This window comes from Podarcis bocagei (genome assembly GCF_964188305.1).
Source record: "Podarcis bocagei genome assembly, chromosome: 10".
NCBI lineage: Eukaryota > Metazoa > Chordata > Lepidosauria > Squamata > Lacertidae > Podarcis > Podarcis bocagei.
Window position 1 is genome coordinate 38,493,938 of NC_138135.1, and position 14,910 is coordinate 38,508,847.

Below are 14,910 nucleotides of genomic sequence, written 5' to 3' on the forward strand. Positions count from 1 at the left end.
TTGTATTTAGTCTGATCAGCAAGACTTTTCTTATTAATGCCTTTGCATGTGGGAAAACCTGAAAGATTTCAATTGCATGATCTGAATCTGACCATAAACTGATTCTGAAGCCACACATTCTCAACATTCTTAGTTAATATTTAATTGGAGACTCCAAAAATCAGACCTGGAACCATTACAGCAGAGAATGTAAGACTCTGTAAAACCAAGATTCTTCCCCAACCTCTCTTCCAGTTTGGCATTACAGTTTGTAACTGGAACCTACTCCTTGGTAAAGTTCTGTTATACTATTCAACTGCAATCTTTCTATGGGAAGATGTGTATCAGTTTTTCCCAGTCTGCTTCCCTTTCATTTTATGATATTTGCTGTTTGAAGCATGGGACCCTTTTTCTAGAACTTGGTCTTATTAAAAACTGAGAAGATCGTTGGCCCTTTGACAGAACTACAGATTCCCTTAATACTAAAGGATAACATCTTATCTCACAGGCAGGATTTTCAGCTCTACATCTCACTTCTCCTAAGTCTCCACCATATCTATGCAGAGTTTTTCTTGCTGTTGCTCAGATCTGATAATCCATTTGTGTAGACTACTGTTGACTTAACACTTAAAGGGGTTCAGAGGAAACATAAAAAACACCACAGCGTTCTGGAATATTCTTCGTACATGCTATCTCTATTTCAAATTAAATGTCTGCTTCACTCCCACTCTCTACAATGATAAAATTGCTTGATTCATAAACTTCATGTTGACATTTTATTATATCATAAAAAAGGATTGAGTGCTGTTCAAGGTTATATCCTTACATCTGTCTGACCTATAACTTATCTGGAATTATCTTATTTCACTTTACAGACCTAAAGTGTTTCTTTCAGAAAACTGAAGAGACGGTGCTTTTCCAGAATAATTTGCCAAGTTATACAGAAAGGAAGACTATTTTCTGTCAGTCTGGCAGAATACTAAATGGTTTACTGAAGACCATTTCAGTTGTCAAATTCCTAAAAAAGCACACGCCAGAATTTGAATAATAGTATAGCAACCTCTTCCATTTTAGATTGACCTGATAAAATCCCCCCTTTCCTTTATTGTAGTTAAAGGTCACTTCAACATACCTTTAAATTATTACAGAGATTCCTGAGTTTATTTCATCACCCCAAACTGGGAACTCTAGAGCAAGAATGTGATTGTCTGGTCAGGTAGCCATGGTGCAGCCATCTTGGCAGCAGAGTAGAGTGTCCCCCACCTCCAGGATCCAGGCAATTCAGAGATGGGTTCAGAAGCTTACCACTCTTTGTTAAATTCTTCCTCCTAGAGGCCTGGCATACAGATCAGTATGGATTTGTGGGCACAGCATCACCCATCAGGTGAAGAACCACACGCTGTCATGTGGGTGGTGTCTACACCATCTGAGTGAGAGGGTGGAATGGAAATTGAGACATGATGTGGGATGAATTCATGCTATCAGTCATGTCATGTATCACAGCCAAGAGCCTTCTGATTATATCATCATACAACTTGGTGAAAATGATCTAGGCAGGCAAAAGGGAATCATCCTTAGCCTTACATGTTGATTGGACACCCTGAAAGCTGAATTCCCACAGATGGTGGTCATCAGGCTGGAACTCCTCAGGGGTTGGGGCTGGGGAGGGCATAAACCCTGGCATGGTCAATGAAGCCCAGAGAAGGTCAACAAAATGATTCATTGGAAGCTGCTAGTTCTCAGAGAACTAACCGGTGAGGCAACATCTATCATTATAATTCAGAAGAGATGAATTGGGCAATGTGCGTCTCTCTGGGGCAGGCAATGAGGCCTGGTTGGTGGACATTCACAGTGGTCTGTGTGGATGGTTACAGGAGCTTTAGATGTGGCAGTGAGTTGGGGCATTCCCCTCAACTCTTGTGGTGGGAGAGGCACTGGGCTGGATCCTTAGGAGGCAGGGAAGATAGGAGAAGGGATAGCCTGCCCCATCCCATCAGGGGATCACCATTAGGTGGTGCTTTCTGCCCATAATCCCAGTCAGGGGGTGACGGGTCATAGCACCTGTTACCATTGACCTGACAGGGTCCATGGGAAGCAGTTTGTACAATAAGGGGACTCCAAATTTTGGCCAACTCTCATCCATCAACTGGCAGCATATCAAGCAGCAGGCAGGCTGGTTAATCATTTGATATGTGCCCAATGCCCATGCCAAACTTATTCTTCTGTAAACAACAAAGTTGTGGCCTAATTTTAATCCAACACTGGGTGTCTTGGTCTTTACCACCTGCTCCTCCACCCCATGGCTTTACTGTGCCTGAAGCCACAAGGAGACCAGCTTCTCAAAAAGAGCTTTTCAGGGCCAAAAAATATGCAATAGTTCTAGATTGTGTGTGGACTACATAGAAAAAAGCAAGTACTGAGTCTCTATTGATTCTAGAATAAAATATTGTGCATACACAACCCTAGTGTCCAATAAATATGTATCATTTCTATCATTTCCCTAACACATACATCTTAACATGTAAAAAATCATAATAAAAATTGCAGTTGAATTTACTGTTATATGGAGATCATAGCTGTAATAAGAGCCCTGTCACACTAAGCTTATATTTCACAAAGAGTTCTTCTTCCACCACAGATTTTGTTTTTTAAAAAATAATATTTATTAGTTTGCCAACAAATTAAACACAACACTACAAAAAACAAAAAAAAAACATACAACAATACAATACAGTACACAAAAAACACTACAAAACACTAACATACAACTAACAAAACAAAACAAAAACCATTTAAAACACAGTCCAATTCAATATCTTATCTTTCTTTCACTTATTTCCACAACCTCCTCACACCTCCCTTTTTGTATTCCACTTCTATTAATTGTTTCAGCAATTCCTTTCCATCTTCCTCTGTTTTCTATCCTATAATTGTCTTAACACATTCTAACCTTATTTTTCCCTTTAATACTCTATTAATCTATTCATACTTAATTCCTTATAACATTTCTACTAAAGCCATATAACTTCATTCCAACATTTTTCTAACATTCATTAATTTTACAGTATTTCTGTAAATAGTCTTTAAACTTTTTCCAGTCTTCTTCCACCGACTCTTCTCCCTGGTCTCGGATTCTGCCAGTCATTTCCGCCAATTCCAGTTCCACCACAGATTTTGAGGCTGTTGCAGCTGTCCAGATCAGAGTTGCTATCCATGGACTTCCGGGGTGGCGCCATCGGCAATGGCGGACTCCCTCTGAACTGGAGGGACTAGCTCTGCGTGAAACGGGTCTTTTCCGCTACGGCGAAGCGGGGAGCCTGCTAAAAATCACAGGCGGATGAAGCCTGTGACCATGGGACTCGGCGGGCACCCTTAGCGCTCCCCCCAACCCGCAAAGGAACCCACTAACGGGCTCCGAAGTGAAGAGGGGGAAGTGGCGTGGTGCTGTGAGTCAACTGCTATTTCCGTGGAGTGAAGCCGCACAGCCGTTGCCGGAGAGCGCTGCCTTTTTACTGGGACAATTTGGCTTCTAAAATAAGCACCCGTGAGTACTTAAACTTTGAACAATCGGACTTTAAATAAGGACTTGCGAGCAGAAAGGAATTGGACTTAAAAATTTATTTTAATTTGGTACTGAAACGGGAAGGTCTAAACAGGAAGTCAGCCTTCCGTTTCTTTGTAGACAGAATAAAGCAAAGACAACGTAAACTAGAGCTCAGAAAATCGCTTCTAAAGGATTGGCTTTCATCATTTAAAATTGTTGAACCCCCCTTCGGCAGCAGGAGAAGAAGGCGGATCTTTTTTTGGACTGTTTAAACCTGCAGAAGTGAGTTTAAAGTAAAGTAACTTTCCATCGTCCTGATTCTGGAGCGGGGTGTCAGGACTGACGTTTGAAGCTCATTGACCAGAGACAAACGTTTTTGACAGATAGTTAAAGGAAGAGAAACATAGTGATTCCACTGTTTCCTTTCTCACTTTAAAGGAACAAATATTGACAAAATATCTCAAAAAGGATACTTTGTTGCAAGAACAAATAGAAGTTCTCTCCCTAGAGGGAGACTGTGAAACTGTAACTAATTCCAGGGAGCTTGCAGCTGTCTCAGATTACAATCGTGGGAATGGACTTGTGACCTTGTAGGACAATGTATTCAGAGGCTCTGTTGTGTGCTCTCTGCAAAACAAGTGCCCTACTGGAACAGTTAAGTGAGAAGATGGATTTGATGACTAATGCGGCCAGAATTTTTGAACAGGCAGTGGGAAACTATGTGGAGCCCACCCAGGAATTAGATCAGGAGTGTGTCCCGACAGAGCAGATGAGAGAAGAGGATGTTGCTGAATCTTGGGCGCCAGAGATGGAGGGAGCTGTGGCCTTGCAGGAACAAGAGCTTTTGGACTTGACAAATGAACTTGGAAAAAGCCAGATTTGGAAAGATAAAGTTTGGATTGGTTTGGAAATGGGGGGTTGGATAGACCCCCCTATGCAGGGATGTTTGGACTTTCCGAGTCTGGCAATGGGCCGTGAGATGTTTGGAGCTGTGGGGGCTCTCAATTTTGAAAGGATTCTGAAACATCTTCTTAAATACCACATGGAGTTGAGTCTGGACTATGGAAAAGGGGCTGATTTGTTGAAAAGGGTCAAAAACATCACTAAGCTGGAGTTCCCACGAGTGAAAGGAGAATATGAAGAAGAGCTGCGGAAGGGACATGGAAGAGATTTAAGGGCCTCGGATATAAGGTTACCAGGTTAATGCGCTAGATCGATGGGTTAAAAAGGACTGACAAAACCCGGGACCAGGAGGAAGGGACGCTGGATGAAGATTGGATTGTCTTTATTTCTCTTTTTATTACCAGGATTGTTTTATAAAATTGATGAATGTTAGAAAAATGTTGGAACGGAATTATTTGGCTCTAGCAAAAATGTTTAAAGAATTAGGTAAGAATATTATGGTTGTGAGAAGTTGGTAAAAATAAGATTTAAGTTTTAAGTTTTTGAGGTTTTCTATAAGATAACATGAAAATAGATTAAGGTAATGTAATGACAGAATACTATGAAATATGGAAAGGATTTGCTGCATAATTATTAACCAGGATACAAAAAAAGGGAGAAGGAGGAGGTCAAAGAAAGAAGGTAATGAGAGTTGAGGATTTGAGAATGATGGATTTATTTTTGTCTGTTTGCGATGTATTTTTGTTTTTTGAATTTGTACTGTTTGATGTGGTTTGCTTTTTCTTTGGGTTTTTTTCCTGCTCTGTTTTTTCTTTGTAATTTCAAAAAATTTCAATAAATATATAAAAAAAACAAAAAACAGTTGCTATCCAGATTCCCCGAAAGCAAACTGAGGAAACAGTGCATCAATATTTGCATCTGGCACCATGCCCTGCACATGGTATTGCTTCAGGGCACTGCAGGGGCAGGGAGATGGCACTGTCACACACACAAAAGATGGTGAAGAATATTCAGAGAAAATTCTACAAAGTGCCCTTCCTTTTCTTGGGTGAGAACTAGAAAAAATATCAGAGATTTCTTCTATTCGGTTTAAGCCAATGGAGCCCAGAACTTTGAGAGTACATTTGCACGCAGCTTTATTTAGCACTATTCTATCATGATACATTCAGTCAACATAATGGAGAGCTAATACCTTGATCCTAAACATGTTTATTCAGAAGTCCACTGAGCTCAAGTATGCAGAAGTCTTTTGCTCTTGCTTTGGAGACAACTTTAGTCATTTGTAAAAGTTCATTAAAAATCAGCTCATAAATGTGTTGTATGTGGAGAAATAAATGAGAAATGGAAGAAGGGACATAATTTTCATGCTTGTTATATATACTAACTCAACTTCTATGAAGGTTTTGCCAGTGATGATGACCAACTAGATTATTATCCCTGGGCAAAACACAATATATAGTAATGTATTCTTAAATGCTGAACACCAGCTAGCACCTTCTGAAGATAAAGACAGATTTGTTGCCATGAAAGCAGAAACTCATTATGATTAACAACCTTTCAGCGTCTCCAATCAAAGATGGAGCCTAATAAGGGGGGAAATGGAGGAAATATGAAGCTTCTACAAAGTAGAAAGATCATTTGGTGCCAGTCCTATTTATATACTTTTAAAGCTACTTAATGTGATGCAAGAGAAAATAAAAGAGAAGAATGTAGCTAAATCTGGAGCAAATAGCAATTCTGGCACTGAGAATTAGGGGTGTCTAAACTCCCATGCTACTGATATATCACTCTCTCACTGCTTCCCAAATAAAATATAGATTTTGTTTCAACATAGTCTTGTAAATTAATTTGCTTTGCTCAGCTGCATTGAACATGTTCACAGGTTAATGGGTAGAGGATCATTCCAACAAAGGGCTACAGATTGAGATATTCTGAAGGAAATAACAATATTTATAAACCATAATGCTCTCCAGCAAACAAAACAACCACTCTCAAGCTTGTCCTGAACACATCAACCACCCAGATACCAATTTAAACTCTAAATTACAGGGCATGTTACCCTTATGGTATTCAGCGGACCTGAGATTTTCTTTGTAATTGTGCTAATGGTTGCTGTAGGAATCAAACTGAAGCCTGTTTTTATTAGTTTTCCTGACTCTACCGTAAGAGGATAAGTATGCAAGATTTCTGCTCATTGAATATCACAGAATTTGGACAGATTTGAAAACAGAATTAGTTGTATGTCTTGAGAGGAGCTGGGAAAGTCAAAAGACATGGACAGCCAACGAAGCACAATGTTGAAAGATTCTGGACAAATAAAAGAAAGTGCTTCTTCACTCAGCACATGGTCACCTAGATGTCTTTAAAAGAGGATTAGACAAATTCATAGAGAAGACTGCCAATGGCTACTAACTTGGATGGCTCTGCTCTGCTTCCAAATATAGTGGTACCTAGGGTTACAGACGCTTCAGGTTACAGACGCTTCAGGTTACAGACTCTGCTAATCCAGAAATAGTACCTCGGGTTAAGAACTTTGCTTCAGGATGAGAACAGAAATCGGGCTCCAGCGGTGCGGCAGCAGCAGGAGGCCCCACTAGCTAAAGTGGTACCTCAGGTTAAGAACAGTTTCAGGTTAAGAATGGACCTCCAGAACGAATTAAGTTCTTAACCCGAGGTACCACTGTACCAGTTGCTGGAGGCTACATGCTAGAGAGTGATGTTGTTTGTATCCTAGAGTTTGCGCTGCACTCCCACCTGGTTCCTTTGGTTACTGGCTCCTGCTTCCTCTTGACTGCCTGTTTCATCTCACACTTGGATCATTTCTGCAAGCTTGCTTCCCTCCCTTGGGGTTGCTCACCCAACCCTTTGCTATTGGGAGAGGTTCCAAAACAATTACATTCTCGGAGAGGAAATTAAAACACTGCCTTAGTCTTAAAAGAGAACTTTTGGCTTCCCAGTGCGGCAAACAGCAGCTGGCATATTTGATGTCTCCAGTGTTAATACTAGCCAGTTGGTTTCAAAATGGTTGCTTTCTTACTGAAGCTAGAGGGCAAAACGGTTTCTCAAAGAAACTTTGTGATAAGGGGGGGGGTGGACTCGAGATGATAGGTGGGTTGGATTTTTTTGTAGAGTATATTCACTTCAGTGTAAATGCAGAGACCAAATAAGCTTCCTTTAATTTCCATAATGAAATTGTTTTTGTAAAGTTAAAAATACTGTAATGAGGCCCAAACGGTGTGCTTTCAGAGGCTCCCATGGTGAAGCAAATGAGATTTTAGCTTCTCTAATTGGGCATACTGCAAGCTGGGCTTGATGCTGTCCTCAGCACAGGATGTCTGTTATCCCTAACAAAAAGAGGTCTACAGCTGTCAGCATAATACTATACGGCTTTTCAGGAGCCAAGCCATCAGGCACAGGACTGCAGCTCTGACTGGGACCACCCAGAGGGAAAGATCAAGTAGAGAGTAGCTCCGCTCTTCCTTGATTAAGAAGTTATTCGTAAGGTAATTTGTTTACAGCTATCAAAGAGAGGCTTTCAAAGCAACTGTTGAGAATTCCCAGAATTCTCTGAAAGTATTTTTATTTGATTAAGTAATGAATATGGATGTTTTATTCTCCCCTCTCCTGTGAATTAAATCTCATTACCTGTCAACACAGGTTTTTGGAGCCTTACTATTCCTGGAGAAAACTCAAGCTAGAAAGCATTGTGCAGTTGTGTGCATTGCTGAAGTCTGCTATCTGTCATGTACAAGTCCATAAGCCTGAAAGACCATGGAATTTTTTTATATAACAATATCAACTAAAAATTTTCACATCTGAGATGTGTGCATGAAGCCATACTATCTGAAAATGAAGTAATCTAAAGATTTGAGTTCAAAGCAATCTTGGGAATTGTATGCTACTACTATGCAGAACACAAATGGAAAAACAGAATTCAATAAAATGAGTGAAAAATTGGAGCAGTATGGGTGTTACTCTCTCCTGACAAGTAGCTACTTCTGATGACTATAAAACAATGTGTGAATCAACACATAAAGGAGGCAATTGTCTTCCCCAGCCCTTTGAACTAGAAATTCCCAGAGTTTGTCAAGGCCAGATTCCACAGTTTCAAGTTTGCTAATGAATACCCTTCCAAGTCTTCACATTTGGGTCGGCCTTTTTATATTATATATATTGTGTGGTGTGGGTGTGAGTGTGTGGGTGTAGTTTCATATTGTATCATACAATAAACGTTACCAAATAAACAATATCTCGTCTTAAATGTACTGTTACAGTAAATACGGCATTCAGAAAGCATCAAAGGAAGGATACAGCATTTCAAATGGAGAAATTATCATCCACAGCCTCTCCCAAAACCAGACTGGATGCCTTTAGTTTATAAAAGGCAAAAGTGGAAACCAGACTGTGACAAATGCATCGTTTGGTGTTTTCACCTTTCCATTAAAGCCAGATGCCAAATGCAGCTGCACCAATTGTTATTGGAGAAGTCAGGAGACCTTTCCCAATGTCCTGCTACAGTCATTCTGGTGGGCACAAGGAGAAATATAAAGAGATCCTTATGAGAGCTGGACCATAAAGAAGGCTGATCGCCGAAGAATTGATGTTTTTGAATTATGGTGCTGGAGGAGACTCTTGAGAGTCCCATGGACTGCAAGAAGATCAAACCTATCCATTCTTAAGGAAATCAGCCCTGAGTGCTCACTGGAAGGACAGATCCTGAAGCTGAGGCTTCAATACTTTGGCCACCTCATGAGAAGAGAAGACTCCCTGGAAAAGACCCTGATGTTGGGAAAGATTGAGGGCACAAGAAGAAGGGGACGACAGAGGACGAGATAGTTGGACAGTGTTCTCGAAGCTACAAACATGAGTCTGACCAAACTGCGGGAGGCAGTGGAAGACAGGAGTGCCTGGCGTGTTCTGGTCCATGGGGTCACAAAGAGTCAGACACGACTAAACGACTAAACAACAACAACATGAAGTTGTTTATAGTAAAAACAGAGAAAAGAACTAAGTAAGAAGACTTGGGAACTGGTTGGCATGTAATCTAGGGATGTGGTTGCAGATAGAATCCCAAAAGTGAGTACATTGGGACAAAGTCACTGCATGTACAGGTAGACGCCTCAGTCAGTGCAGTCCCTCTAGCAGTTGGGTGGCAATGGGAAGTTAATGAAGCTCCATTCTAGTGAAGCAGCCCAGACATCTGCAGCAATGTGAAGATGATCTAAGTTATAGCAGGATAACACACAATCCATTTGTACCACTAGATAACATCTTTATAACTTTCTGAGGTTGCTGGCTGTTAACTAGGCAAATACAAAGGCACAAGTTTTGGCTATGTTTTGGCTTCTAATTTGTTAGTGGAAATGCATTATTGCCTTATGAACAACAGTATTCTGTTGTATTCTAACTGGTGTTAGGTTGCTGTGGCTTCATTTACAACTTTAATTTTAAAACAACTCCATCAAAAATGCATTGGAGAAATTATGAGCCTTTAATGAAGGCTAAAAACAGTAACCAGCTAAGGGTTTGGGGGTTTGGTTTTTTTTGCAATTGTGGGAATTAACAGTGGAAATCTTGAAATGCTTTATTAATTTTAAAGGGCTTGCTTCAGCAGAAATTCTCTGAGACTCACACTTTATATAATTACTTAATTGCTACCTTCTACTAAAATTATTCATGATATTGCTAGTGAAATGTTTCAACAGTATGGCATAACATATAAATTTAAAATGTGTGCTATGCACACCTACTGACTATCATGGGAGAAGGTATTAAGCAATATATCTGCATTACGGTTCCTTCTACAACATGTCAAAACACTGACAAAATGTGGAGTGTGACGCTGAGGGCAAATGTAAGCACACTAAACCTAATTTGTTGCTGGCACTAGTCATGGAATTGACTATAATTGGCAAGTGGTTACTGATTTTGAGAAATAATTGTGCTGCCATTATCTAGAGAACACTGCCAAAAACAGACATACCTCAATAAAATACTTATATGAATTTCTTCTAACATTTCTATTTACTTCATATTGCCATTTGCCCCTTTTTTCAATTTCACTTCATTTTCAATCAATCATTCTTTATATGATTGAAACTAATGAATGTAAACAATTAAATTTGTTATTTTTTCAGAGGTGGTTTCGATAAACATATCTCAACTTGATAAGCCAAGATATGAACAAGTCTTTCCACTCTGTAGCATGAGTGAACAAACCAGCAAGTATTTAATTACTGTAAAACTAGCTTTCAAAGAGCTCACAAGATTAAACCGGCTTCAAACCATGGCTTAATATCTCTGCATGTTCTGAGGCTGGCAACCAGAGTTCCCACTTCAGCCAAAATGGGAAACTATGGTTATTTTCTGGTTTGCTTGCTTGTACCATGAAGGGAGAGTTGACGGTGCTGCATGCCTGGGCAAAAGGTTGCTTCATATTTCCTTTTTTTTCCAGATAAATTTTTATTAGTAATTATACATGTTATACATAAATACAAATAAACGTATACAAAATTCAATTCTTAAGTTGCACAAAATCTAATCAATCCGTAAGTCAAGAATACATTCATTTTAGGCTCTGCCGAGCCTTGGACTTCCTTCTACAACTTTGGTAAGTATCAAATAAACTTTATACTCACATATTTTATTTCTTTCACATACTTGCCATTTACTGTTAGAGTTGTTTCCACTTATTGAACTATGATCATCTAAACACTACGATTTACAGTCCCCAATCCAGGTTAACCCACCAACAAAAGCTCACATGACTGGTAATGATATACATCCGCATTTGCATCTCAAAGCCAACAGACAGTTCAATGATGCACTGATGAGCAGAGCATAACAGGTATGAAATGCACATCCACATTAGCTAAATGTTTTCTGCATGTAGGGCTCCTTTTCTATAATCAGTCAGCCCAAGGTTTATTACAGTCAACCAACAACACTCTGTCTTGGGGAAATTGCCTTACGTTCAACATCATGTGGCATCTGGTCATGTGATGCCAGATGCAGGAAGATCCAACAAGAAAAGGTAGTGGGGGTAGCATAAAGAGAGAAAGGGGGAGTTCCCAACCACTTTGGACCTTGGACCCCACCCACAACTGGCTTTCGTCTCAACACACTGCCAGAAAGTGGCCCCCAACAGATCACGTAAGAAGAGCCCTGCTGGACCAGGTCAAAGGCCCATTTAATTCAGCATTCTGTTCTCACAGTGACCAGTCAGATGCCCATGGGAAGCCCACAAGCAGGTTATGGCTTCAATAGCATTCTCCTCACTTGCAATTGTCAGCAACTGGCATTCATAGGCACACTGCTTCTGACTGTGGATGTACAACATATCCATGATGGCAAGTCTGGAATGCAGCCCTCAACACCCAAAACTCTGTTCTACTTCCATTTGTGTGGCATCAACGTTTGTGGACTACAGCCTACTTCATCAGATGCATGGAACATTAAGCCTCTCCTCCTGCAAATGAGGGGAGTGGTTGTGAGCGGGAGCCGAGCCCAGCCTCAAGCAGGGGGCATTAGCCCCCTACCACCCACTCACCTGGCTGGCGCACCATGCCCATGGGCAAGTGCCCAACCAGGTGCCTTGGAAGGGGCGTGGACTGCAGCTTAACTCGCTGCTGCGCCAGCCACACGGCCCTCACTTTCTGCCGTCCTGTCGCGAGTCACCCACCCTCCACTCCCTTAGAGCTCAGGGTTTCAGTTTTTCTCTTGGCCTTGCTATGGACCTTAGGTTGGTCGCCCTGGTTGGCTGGGGGGCCTGGTAGGAATTTTTCCATTTGGCATTAGGCTTTGTTGTTTTTTCGCCTACCTCGTAGCAATTGTCACAACTTTTGTGGTATTGGTGGGAAGGTTAGGCATTGGAATAATGTGTTTGTTATGTGTGGAAGGGCTAGGTGTGGCCATCGCCTACGCCTTCAATTTTGGGTATTCCATTAAAGGAATCCGGCGGTCGTGTATTCTGTCCGATGCCTGTGTGGTGGGAGGCCATGGCACGACCCTCGGTGACATCAGGGGAGAGCTTATAGTTGGATTAGCATCAACAGGCTCCACCTACTGGTGAATAAACCCCCCTTGTTTTAGACTCACCCCTCTCCGAGTGGGTGGAGTCAACTGACGTGATCCAATGCCTAAGCCAATACCTTTTCACTTGCGGTAATCAATAAAGTTGTGGCCTTTTCTTGCCCATTAACCTTATATCACGTGTCCATGTGTTTTCATTCCACTACGCGGGGATCGGGTCCTCGAACCACAACCTTGAGTTAGCAGGTGTTTGTAAGATACAAATACTTGTTAACTCAGGATAACACTCAATGCAGCTGATGAAGTGAACTGTAGCCCACAAAAGATTACTCCATAATAAATTAATTGAGCTTTGAGGTGCCTCATGAGTCTGTGGTGTTTTTGCATCAACCAACTAATACAATCTCCCTTCTGGGAATTCTCTGTAGTGTATCTTTCCCCCCTTTATTCTACTGTTCTTTTCTCTTCAAAAGTTAATTTTAAATAGACTTTATAAATGACATTTCACTGAATTATTTTTATGTAAAGTGCTTCAGGCACCAGTTAAGAGCTATATAAATAAAAATGATTAAGCAATTAATATTAACAAAAAGAAGTTACAACTGCCACACTGCTGTGGGCGGTGAATAATGTCACACTGACGGAAGATTTGTTGTGATATTAGTCAATTAAAGCTGTCTATAAATGATCTTGTTTTTACTATTGCCACACCCACTTCCACTAAACAATCATAAATTGCATTTTGGATTATTTGGGATAAGACGAGTGTTGCTGACGTTTAAGTTCAAGGGCCAGCATTTCTTCTGTAGCTTCTGAAATGATTGAATTGACTTTCTTGATCATCCAACTTATTTAGTTTCTCTTAAGTTCCAGTAAAAGAGTTTACTCCTGAAGCCTTTCTCACGAATGAGTATACCACAAGGCTGTGGAGGTTTAGGATCAGAGTTTTCCTTCTCCTAGATGAATAATCTTCCCAGGTTGATGAGCCCCATCTGCCCCTCACTTTCTTCTACAGAATGTGCAGAAACCAACTTCTTGACTGTGGGACCCACTATTGGTCTTGTCTCATCAATCCACCAGACCCTGTCTTCACATCCATGGGAAGTCCCTAACTCACTGAGGGTTTGAGACCCATCTGCTACCTCACCTGGTTTAGCCAGCCAGTTGAAGCCATTCTCGGATTGTGTCCACCGTCACATGCTCTACCAGGTTCAGTTGCTTTGTGAATTCTAATGGGGGAAATGGAAAGTGGGAAATGAGTAATGTTCTTCCTCCACTCCACATTGCCCTCACCACGAGCAGTTTGAGCAAAGAAAAGCTACTCGTGGTGAGGGCAATCTAGAGCAAACGGGTCACTTGGGCTACAGTTAAAGGTGTTTGCATACAATGTGCCATGCATGTACTAAAAGCGCACATTAGGGACACAGAAACATGTTCTACTTTTTATTGTGGGTTAAGAGGAGCAGATTTGACAGTAGGACCATCTGCCATTACTTCTCTTTTGTATCATGATGCCAGCCCAGTCAAAAGCAATTAAATGTGTTTTGCCATTAAAATATGGAGATAATTATGATGAATTACAGTTTTAAAATGGCCTTCAAAATTATGCATATGCTAGGTATATTCCTCACAGCTACTGAGGTAAAAAAGAATTTTTAAAAAAATCCTACCCTTGTGAAATATTCCATCTATTTTATTAATGATGTTAGCTCTGTAATGAGATACCTACAAGGAAGTTTCAGAGATGAAGAACCTGACAGTCATTAGCAATCTATTTATAACTCAGAAAGTTTCTTTGCGAAGGAGATAACAGAGCCACAGCATTCTTCTTGCTTGCTGTTGGACAAACTATACATTGTCCAAAGCTCTGTGTTGTTATTTTTCATCATGTCACAAAATCAATACAGTGTAAAAATACCACAAAGAAACGGCAAAAGGAGGGAAATTATAACTGTTTTCAATTAGGTAGTCCTATGAGTGTGTCTTCAAATATTATTCATAATTTTAATTGAAGTTCTTTGAACTCTGTCAAAATTGTCCAAAGCCTTCAGGCAATCCTTTCCACATCAGGTCGTGAAGAAGCCCTGAACATCTGCTGAGGATCCCTGTTTGCTATGCAGTACAGTGGTACCTCGGGTTAAGTACTTAATTTGTTCTGGAGGTCCGTACTTAACCTGAAACTGTCCTTAACCTGAAGCACCACTTTAGCTAATGGGGCCTCCTGCTGCTGCCGCGCTGCCAGAGCACGATTTCTGTTCTCATCCTGAAGCAGTGGCGTAGCGTGGGGGGTGCCAGGGGTGCCGGCCGCACCGGGCGCAACATTTGGGGGGGCACGAGTCCAGAGGGAAGGGACAAGCAATCGAGGCTTGGTTGGGGTGGGGGTCGTCGTCTCCGCCACTGCTTCTGTTTCCCGCGCGCCGCGCTGAGGCGAGCTGGGCGCGGCCAGCCATGCA